Raw genomic sequence first — 14,904 nt, 5'->3', positions numbered from 1 at the left:
GGGGTAGGTGTTGGCCTTCTCACCTACCACTGGCCCACAGAATTCAGGCAGTACATAATGAGACCCTGACAATACGGTCTGAAAGTTCCAGCTCGGCAAAGAACGCTGCTACCATAACCAGTTTGACCATAACCAGTTTGTTTGACCATAACCAGTTCCGGGTGACACAAACTTATTGCTAAGATCCTCGACCTCGGGGGATGGATGCTCCTCAGCTGGTAGAATGCTTACCTAGCATGCATGAAGTATATCCGATCCCCAACACCGCATAAAACCAGAAGTTCAAGGTCATCCTCGAACTCTCAACCTCAACCAAATACTGCTTTCAGTAACTTCCTCAGGCACCGCCAAATGAAACTCGGGGGTGGGTGGGAGGGCTGACCTTAATAAGCCAGTGATACTACAACACTGATCCAATCCGACCTCGGACTTGAATGTTGGTATTCTACTACACACGTTTCTATCACTTAGTCGGAAGTTGGCAATATCCCAACCACCAGCTGTTGGGTACAAACCTCAGTTGGCGGTGAGGGTGTCAGTGTTCCATCTGTCGCCCGCGTCTACCCGCAGCATCACTCACCCGGGGATAAGGAGCAAATCCACCCTAGAAAAGCCCGCTAGCCAGACCAAGCACCGCCCACTCCCGTGTAGCTGCGGCCCCGCCCCTGCCTTCCGCGCAGCCGCGCTGCTCCACGCCGGCTCCCCGCACCTGGCTGGCCGCTCCTGGCCGCCCCCGGCGCCTCGCGCCTGCGCTCTGCGCCCTCAGGGTCCCCGCTGGGCGTGCGGAGCCCGGCCATGCTCGGGCCCCATGCCTCCGGGCTGCCGACTCCACGGCGTCGGTTTTGGGTCACTTAACGGCCGCTGTGGCGCATGCCCCGAAGACATTTTCCAGCTCGTCCGAACCTTGGCGACCACTGCTCTCAGCCCCTCCGCATCCCAGGCCCTCGCGCTGCGGCGACCTGGCCCCTGCCGCGACTGTTGGGTGAGGCCCAGACGGGCGGGCGAGCGGCCGGGCTGCTGCGGCCTTGGCGGCTGTTAGGTTCGTGGCGCCCGGGCTGCGAGGCTCCGCGTGCCCGGTAGAGACGTGGAGAACGCCCCGGGCCAATGGCAGGCCACGGAAGAGGCGGGTGGGCCCAGCGCGAGCCGGCTGGCCCAGAACAATTATGGCAAGAGGGCCTTCTAGGGACCGTAAACTGGGGAAAGTTGAGTCCCAGTCACCTGAGCTCTTTTTTTTTTTTACATTTCTTTTTTTAATTATTGATTTTTATTGAGCTCTATATTTTTCCCTGCTCCCCTCCCTACCTCTTCCCTCCCCTTCTCAACCCTCCCCCAAGGTCCCCATGCTCCCAATTTACTCAGGAGATCCTATCTTTTTCCACTTTCTACTTTCCATTAGATTAGATCTCTGTAAGTCTCTCTTAGTGTCCTCATTGTTATCTAGGTACTCTGGGATTGTGGTTCATGAACCCCACAGCAGAGGTCTGATCTCCAAAATATACAAAGAACTCAAGAATTTGGTCACCAAAAGAACACAAAATCCAATTTTAAAAAAAAATGGAGTACAGACCTAAACACCTAAGCTTTTAAACATTCTTTCAGCTTCCAATCCTCAACCTTTTTTTTTAAACCACGTTCACTTTAAGAATTACCTGATCTCAGGAAACTTGTTATGGCCTCTTGTCAACTTTACGCATGCTCAGTGCTACCAAAGAAGAGTGAGGGGAGGGAGGACCTGCTTTAAAAGTAAAAACTGAGCCAGGTGTGAAGGCATGTTGCTGTAATCCCAGCACTTCAAGTGGAAGGTGGTGTCAGAATCAGGAATTCAAAATCATCATCAACAACATTGCTGGAGGCCAGCCTGGGCAGGATGAGACCCTTGTCTCAAATTCATTTATTTTATTAAGTTATCCCAGAGTTTGTGTTTACTAGTGAATAGCCTACTAATTTATAAATGGGCTGAACATGGTAGTGCCATGCCCGTGGTACCAGCACTTGGAAATAAGGATCAAAAATTCAAGAGCAGCTTCAGGTACTAAAGAAAAGCCACATGTGAAATATTAACCATTCAAACGCTCACTGAGTGTGCTACGCAGTATTGTGATGTTGATGGTTACAGGGTAGCACAAAGATAAATTACATCTTGTTTTCAGCATTTTAGAACCTAGAGTGTATGGAGAAAAATATGTGTGAACCGGGCTTTATAGATAGGATCGTGTAGCATTACAGTTTGAGAGACTCCTGGGTGGCCTCAGCACTAGGGCGGTGTGCTGGTAAGTGGTGTCACCTAGACGCGCTCTAGAACCCCTGAGCGTGCCTTTGGTGGGGGGTTGATGTGATTCCCTCGGTTGAAATGGAAAGGCTTGATCACTGCAGGTGGAGGTAAGCCTTCCTGTCTTTGAATGAAAGGGACAGCTGAGGCAAGCATTCATTCTTCCCCAAGGGATGGGGGTTGGGAGAAGGGCTGGAACCTGGAATTTGGAGCCAAAATAATCCCTTCCTTCCCTGCTTGAATGGCTTTTGTCAGGGTATTTTATCTTTGAAACAGCAACAGTGGGCTCATTGAGGAAAAATTAGATCCTTCTGGACAAAAGAATTAAATCTCTGACCTAGATGAGCACCTAACATTCCATTTGGTCTGGCCCAGGAAAAGACCACCCCTCCAGAAATGTCTTCCCTCAAGGGCTCATATACTGAAGAACCGGATCCAGCTGGTGTCACTATTGAGAAGTAACTGGATGGGGGTGGCAGGATTGTTAATGACCCATTGATGAATTTATGTCTTAATTAGCTGAATAGGCTAAGAGGATGAGAAATTACCTGGTGCGAATGAGAAGGAAACATGAAACACGCAACAAACCAGCTTAGGAGTTTATTAGAGGAGGCGTGCACAGGCCTGGGGAAGTCAGTGTGCAGGGGGGGGGAGGGGATGATGATGTGTCCAGCTTTTAAAAGCAGCCTAGTGCATGCGCACAGGGGTTGGCGTGGCTATGTCATAGGCAGATGACCGAGAGGGGGGCTCTCACATGCAAGGGCTTAGCTGAGTCATATGTGGATCACGCAGGGGCCTTTAACATCCTGGGGGTCGCCCATTAGGCACTTCTGCCTGAGGGCTTGTCTGCACATGCATGGCCCCTAGAAACCCAGAAGTATCAGCCTTATATGGCTGAAATCATTACAGGTGGGCCCTAATTGGGAGAAGTCATTCCCTGGAAGTGTGCCTCTTCCTTGCTTTCTGGCTTCCATGAGGTCAGCATGGAAGCTGACCTTTACTACATGCTCCAATTATCATAGCATTCTACATTACTGAAAAGTTTTTGCGCCCCCATAAGCCTCTCCGCCGATGAGGTAATCCAAATCAGACCAAATCAAACCGAATTAGAAAAAAGCCCAGGTTTAATGGATACCAGTGCTCCCAGGTGGCTTTCCAGGCCCTCAGAGAGGACATGGGAGTGAAAGACCAAAAAAAAACCACGTGTTTGTTTTCTTGGTTGTTGTTTAAATATCCTGTAGGAGTGGTCTTGAGCATCTCTGAGAAGGGGGTCATCATTTGGTGGGCTTTCTTGGGGGTAGAGTCTGGACTGAGACAACTTCCAGGGGAGAGGACTTGGGATGGAACTTTACACCCAAACATCCCCAGACTCTCTGGGTATAAGGGTACCAGGGGCTGGGATGACACTTCCAACCAAACACTTACCTTAGTCACAAAGTGTGGGGCCATCAGAACTTGGCCTGAAACCTCTGAAAGCATAAACCTAGATTCCTACTTTGAGATATTTCATCTCTGGTGTTTCTTTTCCCACAGCAGATGGATCTAGATTTTTGCTAATTGACCCTTTTATGGATGTAAATTCCTTATTTGCCTATATCATTCCCTCCTGGACTCCTACAAGGCTCTGAGCTCGGTCCCAAGCCTGAAAATTATCCTTGCTTCTGTTTGCTCTGCCCTTCTCAAATCTGAACCACCACCAGACTCCAGACTTCAAACTGTGAGCTGCATCTGTTCCTTTCCACAGCCAACGCCTTAGTGTAGACTTCGCTTGGCTGTAGCCTTTGTCGACATAACTTGCCTCCCTCTGGCGTAGTGTAAGTCCCACTGAGATGCAGACCATGTTGAATTTGATGTCCAATAATTTAACCTCAAGTACTGAGTTTACTTTTGGTCACTAAACTTTCAAAAATGTCTTCTGAAAAAAACAAGAATAAACTGCTCAGTGATGGCACAACACTTTAATCCCAGCACAGAAAGGCAAAGGCAGGCAGATCTGTAAGTTCCAGGCCAGCCTGCTCTTCAGAGTGAGTTCCAGAACAGCCAGGGATACCCAGAGAAACCTCATCAAAAAAAAAAAAAAAAAAAAAAAACCCACAAACCTAAGATTATCTATCTCACAAATAGCTTTATTAAACAACTAATGGATCAAATTCTGTTTCTGTTTTGAGTGAGAACAAAACAATCCTCTTGTAGCATTGTAGACCAACCAGTGTGTAAAGGCATCTGACATGCAATAGGAAACCAAGTTTCTTGGGAGACTGAGGCAGGTGAATCACCAGAGCCCTGGATTCAGAAGTTCAAGACTAGCCTGGACCACCCTGTCTCAAATTTTAAAAATAAAATAAAGGTTATCCTGGATGCTAAAGTAAACATGGTGCTCATAACAAAATGAGGCATGTGGTGGTCTTGAGAGAATGGTTTTATTATTGCATATAAGAAAAGTCGTAAATAGTGCATAGATAAAAGGAAGACTGACAGGTTAAAATTCCCACATTCTTCAACCCTTCTATTGAGGAGTGTGCTCTATTTCATGTCCTTTGGAAGTTATATACATTTTATTGGTTGAATTTCTTTGTTTTTGAGACAGGGTTTCAGTATGTTGCCAGCCTTTCCCAGGCTAGCCGCAAGTTCCTGATCCTCCTGCCTCTGCCTCCTGAATCACTGGATCTCCATCTGGACACTCCCACATCAGACCTGGGTTTTGTGAGTTCCTCAGTGACTAGTGTACCCATAGTGCTACTTTCTAGGCCCAGCATGGAAGGAAATGGCAGCTTACCCTCCTGTCTCTAGAATTCTCAGTCTTAAAACCAGGCATGACCTATGCAAGAACCCATGGGGAGACACCTCAGGGGAAACTGAGTCACCATCCTCCCACACCTCACAACTGTCATCCAGCCATCCTGGGAATGAATCTCCCAGGCTCAGTCTGCTTTGCCTACCTCCCCGCAGACCTACGTTCACAGAAAGCTGATAGTGACTGGTAGTTTACATTCCAGGAAAAAAGCATTCGACCACTGTCGACTTGACTGGGCTAAGGAATGCCGAGGGCGCTGAGGACTTGCCTCCATTGCTGCATGAGCATGAGAACATCTTCAGGTTCCCAAGACCTCACATAAAAGCCAGACATGGGTTTCACGTTGTAACCTCAGTGCCAGCAGGATGGAGACAGGCAACGCCCTAAAGACGCTGTCCATCCCATCTAGCTGAATCTGGGAATTCCGGGTTCAGTGAGACACCCTGTCTCACATATGTAAGGGGAAAGCCACTGAAGAAGACTCCCCATATCGACCTCTGACCTACCTATATGTACATCCAAACATATAAACATATACAACACACACAGACGATAAATAAAATTAAATAAGTAAGTTTGGTGGTTTGAAAGAAAATGGCCCCCACAGGGTCACAGAGAGTGGCACTCTTAGGGGGTGTGGTCTTGCTGAAGTGGGTGTGGCTTTGTTGGAGGAGGAGGATCACTAGGAGGGGTGGGCTTTGAGATCTCAGAAGCTCAAGCCTTCCCAATGGCTCTCTGCTGTGGAATATATGTACACTGTGTGGAGAAGACGCACTGCTGTGGTTGGTGTAATACAAAGCTGAATGGTCAGTAACTATTCAGGAGAGAATAGGCAGGATTTCCAGGGAGAGAAAGGAAGAAGAGAAAGAATCTAGGTGTGCGGGGAGTTGCCAGCCCTTCGTGGAGGAAGCCGGAGGGCAGTACAGAGGTGAGGTAACGAGCCTTGTGGAGGAGTGTGGTTTGAAAACATGGGTTAATTTAAGTTATAAGAACTAGTTAGGAACAAGCCTAAGCTAAAACCAAGCTTTTATAATAAGTCTCCGTGTCATTATTTGCAGACTGGCAGTCCCAACCAGAAAGTACAACTATAGCTCACTGTTGCTTCCACTGCCTGTGGATCCAGAAGTAGAACCGTTCCAGCACCATGTCTGCCTGCTTGTCTATGCTTCCCACCATGACAATAATGGACTAAGCCTCTGAACTGTAAGCCAGTACCAATTAAATGTTTTCTTTTCCTCTTTTCTTTCATTCTTTCTTTCTTTCTTCCTCTTCCTCTTCTTCTTTGTCTTCCTCCTCCTCCTCCTCCTTTTCTTCTTCTTCTTCTTCTTCTTCTTCTTCTTGTTTGTTTGTTTGTTTGTTTGTTTTTGTTTCTGTAGCTTTGGAGCCTGTCCTGGAACTAGCTCTTGTAGACCAGGCTGGCCTTGAACTCACAGAAATCTGCCTGCCTCTGCCCTCCTGAGTGCTGAGATTAAAGGCATGTGCCACTACCACCCAGCTCAAGTAAATGTTTTCTAAGAGTTGCTATGGTCATGGTGTCTCTCAGAAGCTGGTACCAGGGACTGGGGTATTGCTGTGATAGGCTTGACCATGCTTTTGTTTGAAGGAATGTGAACTTTAAGACTTGGTTAGAAAAAGCAGTTGAATACTTCAAGTGTGGCTTTATGGGCCATTCTAGTAGAAGCATGGAAGATAGTGGTGCTGAGGGTGATTTAAGCTGTGTCAACCCAGCTAAAGATGTTGCAAAGAAGAAGAATGCTAAGATGTAGCCTAGAGACTGTTCTTACAATATTTCGGCAAAGAATGTGGCTGCTTTTTGCCCCTGTCTGCCTGAGACTAAAGTGAAGAGTTTTGGATTAATTCCATTAGCAGAGGAAATCTCAAAACAGCCTAGTATTGACTCTGTCTTGTGGTTGTTAGTTTTCACTCTCTCTCTAGGGCCCATATCAGCTCCCCAGCAGTGGATTCTTGGCTGTATTTACAGTATCACAAATGAGTTACCCCTCCTTAGGCCTTTATTCAATCAGAAATAACCTGTTTACCCCCATAATATTACACTGTTACAGCCATATCTTGCCAGGCTGGTTATTATTGTAGCTCACAGAGATCATATTGAATACAGCTATTGATGTCTTTTCTCCACCCTCCCCTCCCCAGCACCCCGCATAAAATCACCCTTCTGTTACCGTGAAAGGCATAAAGCTTCTAAAGCAGTTCCAGGCTGATTTCTCCATGTCCTGTGATCAAGTGTGTAGTGTCTTCAGCAACAGAGTGTAGACTCGTACCACTGATAAAAAAAATCAATAGAGTGTGTGTGTGTGTGTGTGTGTGTGTGCGTGCACACACATGCACAATCCTGATAGAATCTTGATGGTAGGCTGCGCTGATTTTGAACCTGAGATTATTCTTGCTGCCTCACTGACGGAATTACAAGTGCATACCATAAACACCTTGAGGGTGGCTTCTAAGCCAGCGGCATCAGTGACAGCTGAGCTGATCCCCAGCATGGAGAGAAGTCCGTCTGCCAATGTCCTGGCAGAGGCTGCGGTGCACACCACAGACACTTAGAAGAAAGACCAGAATTCCAGGCTGCAGTCTCACTGCCTCTCCTTCTAGCTGTCGTAAGATGGTGGAGTGCATGAGTGTTGGTCTGGTGTGTTTGATAAGCTTGCATGGCTGCTATCTTCGATATGATCCAATAAAGTTGTGTGTCCATGTACACCTGATAAAATTTGTGTGTGTGTGTGTGTGTGTGTGTGTGGTGCTGGGAATCAAACTCAGGGCCTTGCACATGTTAGGCAAGCACTTGTGTTATGACAATATTCTTAGAGAGATGTAGACAAACATCTACTCACCCCAGATAGGGAACCCATGGGAGACCAAAGGACAGATACCACCGAAGTCCAAAGTGGTGAACCAATTGAGTTTTATAAGAGTTACTTACAAGCCGGGCCGTGGTGGCGCACACCTTTAATCCCAGCACTCGGGAGGCAGAGGCAGGCGGATCTCTGTGAGTTCGAGACCAGCCTGGTCTACAAGAGGTAGCTCCAGGACAGGCTCTAAAGCTGCAGAGAAACCCTGTCTCGAGAAACAAAACAAAACAAAAAAAAGAGTTACTTACAAGAATATGGGAGTGAGGGGTCACTTCACTTCCAGGAGCAGAAATGACGCACAGGCAGCTGCATCACCAAAGCCCACCCCAGCATGGGTGACAGTTCACAAAAGCTGGGAACCTAGAGCACACTGCACAACCTGCAGACAGCTCAACAGGGCAGAGTCCTTTCCAGGCAGCTCAGATGGTCAGGCCTTTTGCAGGCAGTTCATCTGGCATCTGATTTTTCTAGGCAGCTCAGCTTGTGTCTCTAGGTGGTCTTTACCTGAAAAAAAACCCACACTTGGTAAATGAGGGGTGTAATAAATGCGGTCACTTTCAGGAACTTCCCCTGCAGGGTTGAGCATTTCACCTCCTCTTACATCCTGTGTGTTAAGGAATTTCCCTCCAAGACAAAAGGTTTCTCTCCTTCTTACATCCTATGTGTTAAGGAAACCGCTCCACCAAGCCACAGCCTCATCCCTCCTGATTTTATTTACTATTCCTGACTCTCTGAGGTCACGAGTTAAAGCATACTGTGACGGTAAACATGAGAGCCTCCTGGAAACTACAGGCTTGCAGATGAGAAAGGAGCAAAGCTGCACTCCCACTCCAGGGTCACAAACGCCTCCACTTCAGCATGCATGGCCGCTTGCTATTTTAACCCTTTTATTTGAAATGGCACTCTAAGATATTTTCTCTGTGTAGCCATTCTTTGTAGCTTTTGTTGTGTTGAAATCCTTGATTCTCAGATGATGAAAACTTCAGCATCTCTCTGGTGAGGGGTTCTGTGATGGTTAGGGCTGAGGAGATGACTCAGTGGTTAAGGTCACTTGCTGTTCTGGCAGGTAACCCAGAGTCCATCCCCAGCTCCCACATGAAGGATCACCACTATCTAACTCCAGTTCCAGGAGATCCAATGTCCTATTCTGGCCTCCAGTGACAGTAAGCACACATGGAGTACAGCTACATACATGATGGCATTCAGTCATACACATAAAACAAAAACAATCTTTCTGAAAAATGCTGATTCTTGTTTGGCCCACAACAGTCTCAGAGCTGAAGAAGCATTGGCCAGCCACGTTGTCCTCAGTCTGTGAGCGGAGTGGCTCAGGGCCCCGGAAGGGAGCCACCCAGTGTGTGACCAACCATGAGGATAACTCTCCATTAGCCTCCAAGAAAAGAAAGCAAATAAAGGGTCAGGTATTCTGTGACTTTCTCAAGTGCCTCCTTAAGCAGCAGAAACCCCACCTCATCTGGAGATGCACAGTGACTTCTGCTTACTCTTCGCTCATTGCCTGGCATAAGAGTCCAGGGCAAACGCTTGTGAGGATAAATATGGAATCCTCAAGAACGAGCATGCACTAGCTACAGCAAAAGCAGTTAGCAGAGAATCCAGACAACAGTGAGGACCCTAAGAGAGACATACATGGATCTAATTGACATGGGAAGTAGGAAAAGACAAGATCTCCTGAGTAAATTGGGAGCATGGAGACCTTAGGAAAGGGTTGAAAGGGAGGGGAGAGGCAGGGAGAGGAGCAGAGAAAAATGTAGAGCTCAATAAAAATCAATTAAAAAAAGAAGTAAGATACTTTGAAGATGTATACGTTAATCTAGCTGGTAACAGGCTATAATAAGGATACTTCTTATAATGTGGATTATTAAAATATCGACAACACAAGGAATGTGTGTATTCTGTTGTTTCCCTTAGGAATTATGTTTTATTTATTTAAAGTGGCCCCTCAGGTTACTTCTATATTGTTGCGACTGTAAATGTTTAATGTATCAAAAATGAAACCAGACGCTATTAAATAACTTGCAAGGATCTACTCCTAAGATTTAGGATTGTGTCCGTGGATTTAGCCAGAATGACACAGCGCATGTAATGTCTGAGAGAAAACAACATGCAGTCAAATATAGGTGCATGTTAAATATATTCACTGCTCAATACACTCAAAAGGCAACGTGGTCTAATTTCAGTCATACCAATGATAATATCATTTCTCAACTAGAAAATTGTTAACATCAGCTGAGTTTTTTTTACAAGTCTATTCCTACCGCAAACCAAAACCTAAAACTTTTGATTTCCAGACAAGCTTTATTTGTCAAAACACAAACAAAACACCATACAGCAGTCTGTAACTCCAGTTCCAGAGGATCTGACACACTCACACAGGCACACTTGCAGGCAAAACATCAATGTACACGGCGCGCCCACACACACACACACACACACACAAAGATACTAAGACAATGGGATGGGTAATACAAGAAAACCTACACTCTGCAAATGTGAAGAAATGTGATATAAAAGCCCCATTCTTTGTATAACATTTGGCATGTGAGTTTCTAACTTTTCCCTTGATCTGGAGCACTTAGTTTTGGATTTTGGGTTTTTTGCTTGTTTTGTTTTGTTTTAGTTGCTTTGATAAATACCCCGACAAACACAGTTTAAGGAAGGTGGCTTTACAATCCACCCTGGAGAGAAGGTCACTGTGGCAACAGCTTGAGGGAATCGTATCCTTGGTCAGGAAACAAAGAACAATGATTGCTAGTGTTCAACTAGCTTCCTTTTAGGTAATCAGGAGTGGGTGGGTCTTTCCATCTCAGTTAACCTAGTCAAGTAGGGGCACGGGCATAACCAGAGAGCTTCCTCTCCCAGATACTTCTAGATCTCAAACTGACCACAGAGATTAACCAGTACAGAAGAGTGTGGGTTTTTAATTCTCTCGCCTTGCTTGCTCCTATCTACACGTCTGTGTTCCATTCCTTGTTCTGGGGTATGAGAACCTATAACACTCCCAGAGGTTCCCAATGAACCCTAATATACCTCAGTTCTGCACTTGTGGCAACAATTTGTTATTGTGAAGAGACACCAAAATCAACCCATGAAAAACCTACAGGGCACAACGTCTGTAGGAAGTCGACACAAACTTCTGTGAATTGAAGTCCTCCGGAACTCCACACACTCCTTTTAAAGCTTCTGTAGCCTGACGGACCCTGACAGACTGGTTAGATGAGGTGATGGCAGGGGATTAGAATATTATGGGTGATGAATCAAAACAAGTTAGGATGTCCTTAATCCCCTGTGACAGCCATTTTTACCCAGCACTGTATCTGGCCTAACATCCTATACCCTTTTGACTTTTAGATAAAATTCTCGGAACGTATTGCTAAGCTTGACACATCCGGTCTCTACTGACCCCAATGCAGGTAAGATCTAAAACCTAAACGTGACGTAAATGCAGACAGTTCCCTGCATTGTTGTGACCTATCTGCTAGATATCCCAGCCACTGTACTTGGTAAGTGCATTCATTTCTGATTTTCTCTTGTTCTGTGGTGAATAAAAACATCACCGCATGTGACCACTTTCATCACGGAACGTGTCACCCAAGGCTACCTGAATCTGTGTCTCCCAACCACCGTCACTTTTGTTTGGCTCTGATAAACTCCCTCTTACTTCCTTTGAAGGGAGAGTTATGTTTTGCCCTGACACTTATTAGCATCCTTGCTAATGGAGTCACACCGGATGTGATCAGCCCCTCCAGCAGTCAGCCATGACAGCCCCTGGGAAACACTGCCAACTAGGGAAGCTCATTAGAAACTCAGGGCCCAGGTGTTTAAATTGAGGTTCATCACATAAACACCTATTATTGGCATGTACCCAAATCCTCAATTACTCTAAGGAAAGCTTATATTTATCATAAAAATATGTGATCTATATAATTAGTTTATATAGATCAAAATAAAGTTATTTGACAAAGAATTTTCTGTCTTTGTCCCAAGTTCCTGGGAACTAGCCTGTAAATCTTTGGAACTTCCTGAGTGTGGGAGTATCTTTGTTAGTCATGGTGGGCCCAACAGTTTATACTAACAAGGTGATTCATGAGTTGCTCCTCAGATAACTGAAGGTAATGAGATGATTCATGCTGGGGGCAGGCCCCGTCAGAAAGACTCGCCTCTGATTAGAGGGCAGAAGCTTTGGACCTTGAGATACCAGCCATCTTAGAAGACAGTGTCAAGAGTGAGCGACACCAGAAACAAACAAACATGCTCGTGACTTTCCACAGTTTCAGGGTTTATTGGGTAGCAAATTTACGAGGTTTGATGCTTTCAAAGGCGGCAATTTGCTGTATTCGTGCTTTCCATGGGCTGGAGACACAGTTCAGGGATTAAGGCATTTGCTATTCTTGCAGAGGACCTGCATTTGGTTCCCAGAACCCACAATTAACTATAACTACGGCTCTAGAGGATTCAGCACCATCTTCTGGCTTCCCTAGACACCGGGCACACACATAACGCACATACACACAGGCCTTTTCACACATACACATAAAGTAAGAATAAATAAACATTAAAAAAAACTCACTTTCTGTGATGAAGCTGGTCAAAGTCAACAAGGCCAACCTCACTAATATTAACCTCAAGCTTGTAAATTACATATCACACAGTAAATAGATCTGTATATCCATATTCGCACACACGCACACACGCACATTAGAGAATAACTCCAATGAGTTGAAAAGGCAAGAAGTTTCGAAGTCTGAGAGGCCAAAAATCAAAAACTAATAGAGAGATAAGATATCTTGTTGAAAAGAGACAAGCTGGAAGTCTTCCTGGAGAAGCCGCTGTGGCTTGGCTGTAAGGCAGGCTACAAGGTCAGAGCTGAACAGCAGAGTTAGGTGCGCTCCAGAGGTGAAAGGGCGGGACCAGGACAGACAGATGACAGCAGGTACAGATGGGCAGACAGAAGGACAGCAGACAGCAATTTGGGTAGAGGCATCAGCTTCAGGAACCAGGCTCAGCAGAAGCCCTGAGGACAGTCAGGAATTCTCTGCCTGTCATTCCTTCGATGCATAAACTGGATAGTCAGATGACAGATTGGTTGGGGACATCATAGCCATAGACATGCTAGGTGCCTACCTTTTGGGAGGTGGGGGATGTCTGGGGGAAGAAGTTACACCCTTTCTCCAGGCTTGTAGGCCCAATGAGTGGAAAAAAGAAATAAAGAAAGAAAAGGAAAATGACTAGGTATGGTGGAGGAGAAAGTGTCCTATAGACTTGTGGGAGAGCCTTAGCCAGATGCAGACATCTGAGAGACCAGAGTAGGCCTGAGCTCTGCCATGTGAGGAGGCGGGAGGGGGAGGACGAGGGGAGAGAGGGGAACCAGGTGCAGGAGCCAGGAGGCCCAAAGCTACAAAAAGAGTGGGAAACCAAAATGGCTGAATTATAAGAGCAAGGGCAGCCCAGTCCCCTGGGTAGGGGGTGGAGTATACCAGCCTGGAAGGCCTGTAACAAGAAGGAGCTGAGGGATGCAGGGAGAACCTGGCAGCCAGAGGCAGAGGCAGGCAGATCTCTATGAATTTGAGGCCAGCCTGGTCTACAGAGCTAGTTCCAGGACAGGCTCCAAAGCTAGAGAAACCCTGTCTTGAAAAAACCAAATAAATAAATAAATAGGCACCTCAGCTATTTGTCCCAGGTTTGAAACTTATTGTCCCAGGTTTGAAACTTAACACCCAGTAAATTCTTGGTCTTAGTATTCCTGATATAATTTTAATATGTAAATGTTCCCTTACAATCTCAATTTACCGCCAATGAATTTGCAGAGTAGAGACCTTACTACTCCAAAGAGTAAATTATTTATTATCTATGCCACGTGACATATACCCATATGTCAGGTTCAGAGTTATCTTCTATCCTTAAAGCAGAGTTAATGTTGCTTACAAAATGCAGTCATTCAAAGGGGGTACACACTGAAAACCAACTGCTTTATGCAATATGGAGTAACTTCTTGCCTGCAATCCCAGCACTCAGGAAGCAGAGACAAGAAACTTGCTACAAGTTCGAGGCCAGTTAGGCCTCTACAGCAAGGTCAGGCCAGCCAGAGAAGCCCAGCAAGGCCTCATTTCAAACAAACACAATTTTTAAAATTAAAAAAACAAAAAGAGAAGGAAACAAAGGAGAGAGAGGGGGAGGGAAGAAGGGAGGGAGGGAGAAAGAGAAACTGAATCTGCTGCCAGGAGCTCAGGTGAGCTTTCCTGGAAAATAATTACATCGATGTCCTGGAAGGGAGGGTGTGTCATACTGATCATATGGAAGCTTTGCATTGAAAACACTCCCAGGCTTTGCCCTTTCTCCATTTGGCTGGTCCCATTTTGCACACAGTGTCCATCTGTAATTATTGTGCCGTGAATCATTACAGCAAATTGATAAGCATCAGGGAATTCTGGGAATGGGAAGTTTATAACCACTTGCTCAGAAAAGCAAATTGTCACGTGATCTGGAGGAATTCTTGATCTCAGCAAGCACTCTACCCCTGAGCTACGCTCCCACCCCCAAGGTAGTTGTATAACCTGAGAACTCCAGATACTGTAGGGATTCTCAATTCATGAAGGATTTTACCCTAGTGCCATTGAGCCTGAGCTAAAATAAGGTCGCTAGCATCAAAACTGCACTCCAGACGTCATTCGTACTTAGTGGTGATAGGAATGACAATAGTGACCAGGGGCCCCCCTCACACACACACCCCACCCCCACTGCCTTCAATAGGAATCTCCATTCAAGCAGTAGTGGGATTCAAGGCTTCAGGCAGAAAAGATTTGCAGGGCCAGTATGAAGCACAATTGGAGATTTATCAAAAGACATTTTCTTTTTTTTTTTTTTTTTTTTTTTTTTTTTTTTTTGGTTTTTTCGAGACAGGGTTTCTCTGTAGCTTTGGAGCCTGTCCTGGAACTAGCTCTTATAGACCAGGC

This window comes from Arvicola amphibius, chromosome 14 (genome assembly GCF_903992535.2).
Source record: "Arvicola amphibius chromosome 14, mArvAmp1.2, whole genome shotgun sequence".
Classification (NCBI taxonomy): Eukaryota; Metazoa; Chordata; class Mammalia; order Rodentia; family Cricetidae; genus Arvicola; species Arvicola amphibius.
Note: the sequence above shows the minus strand (reverse complement) of the source record.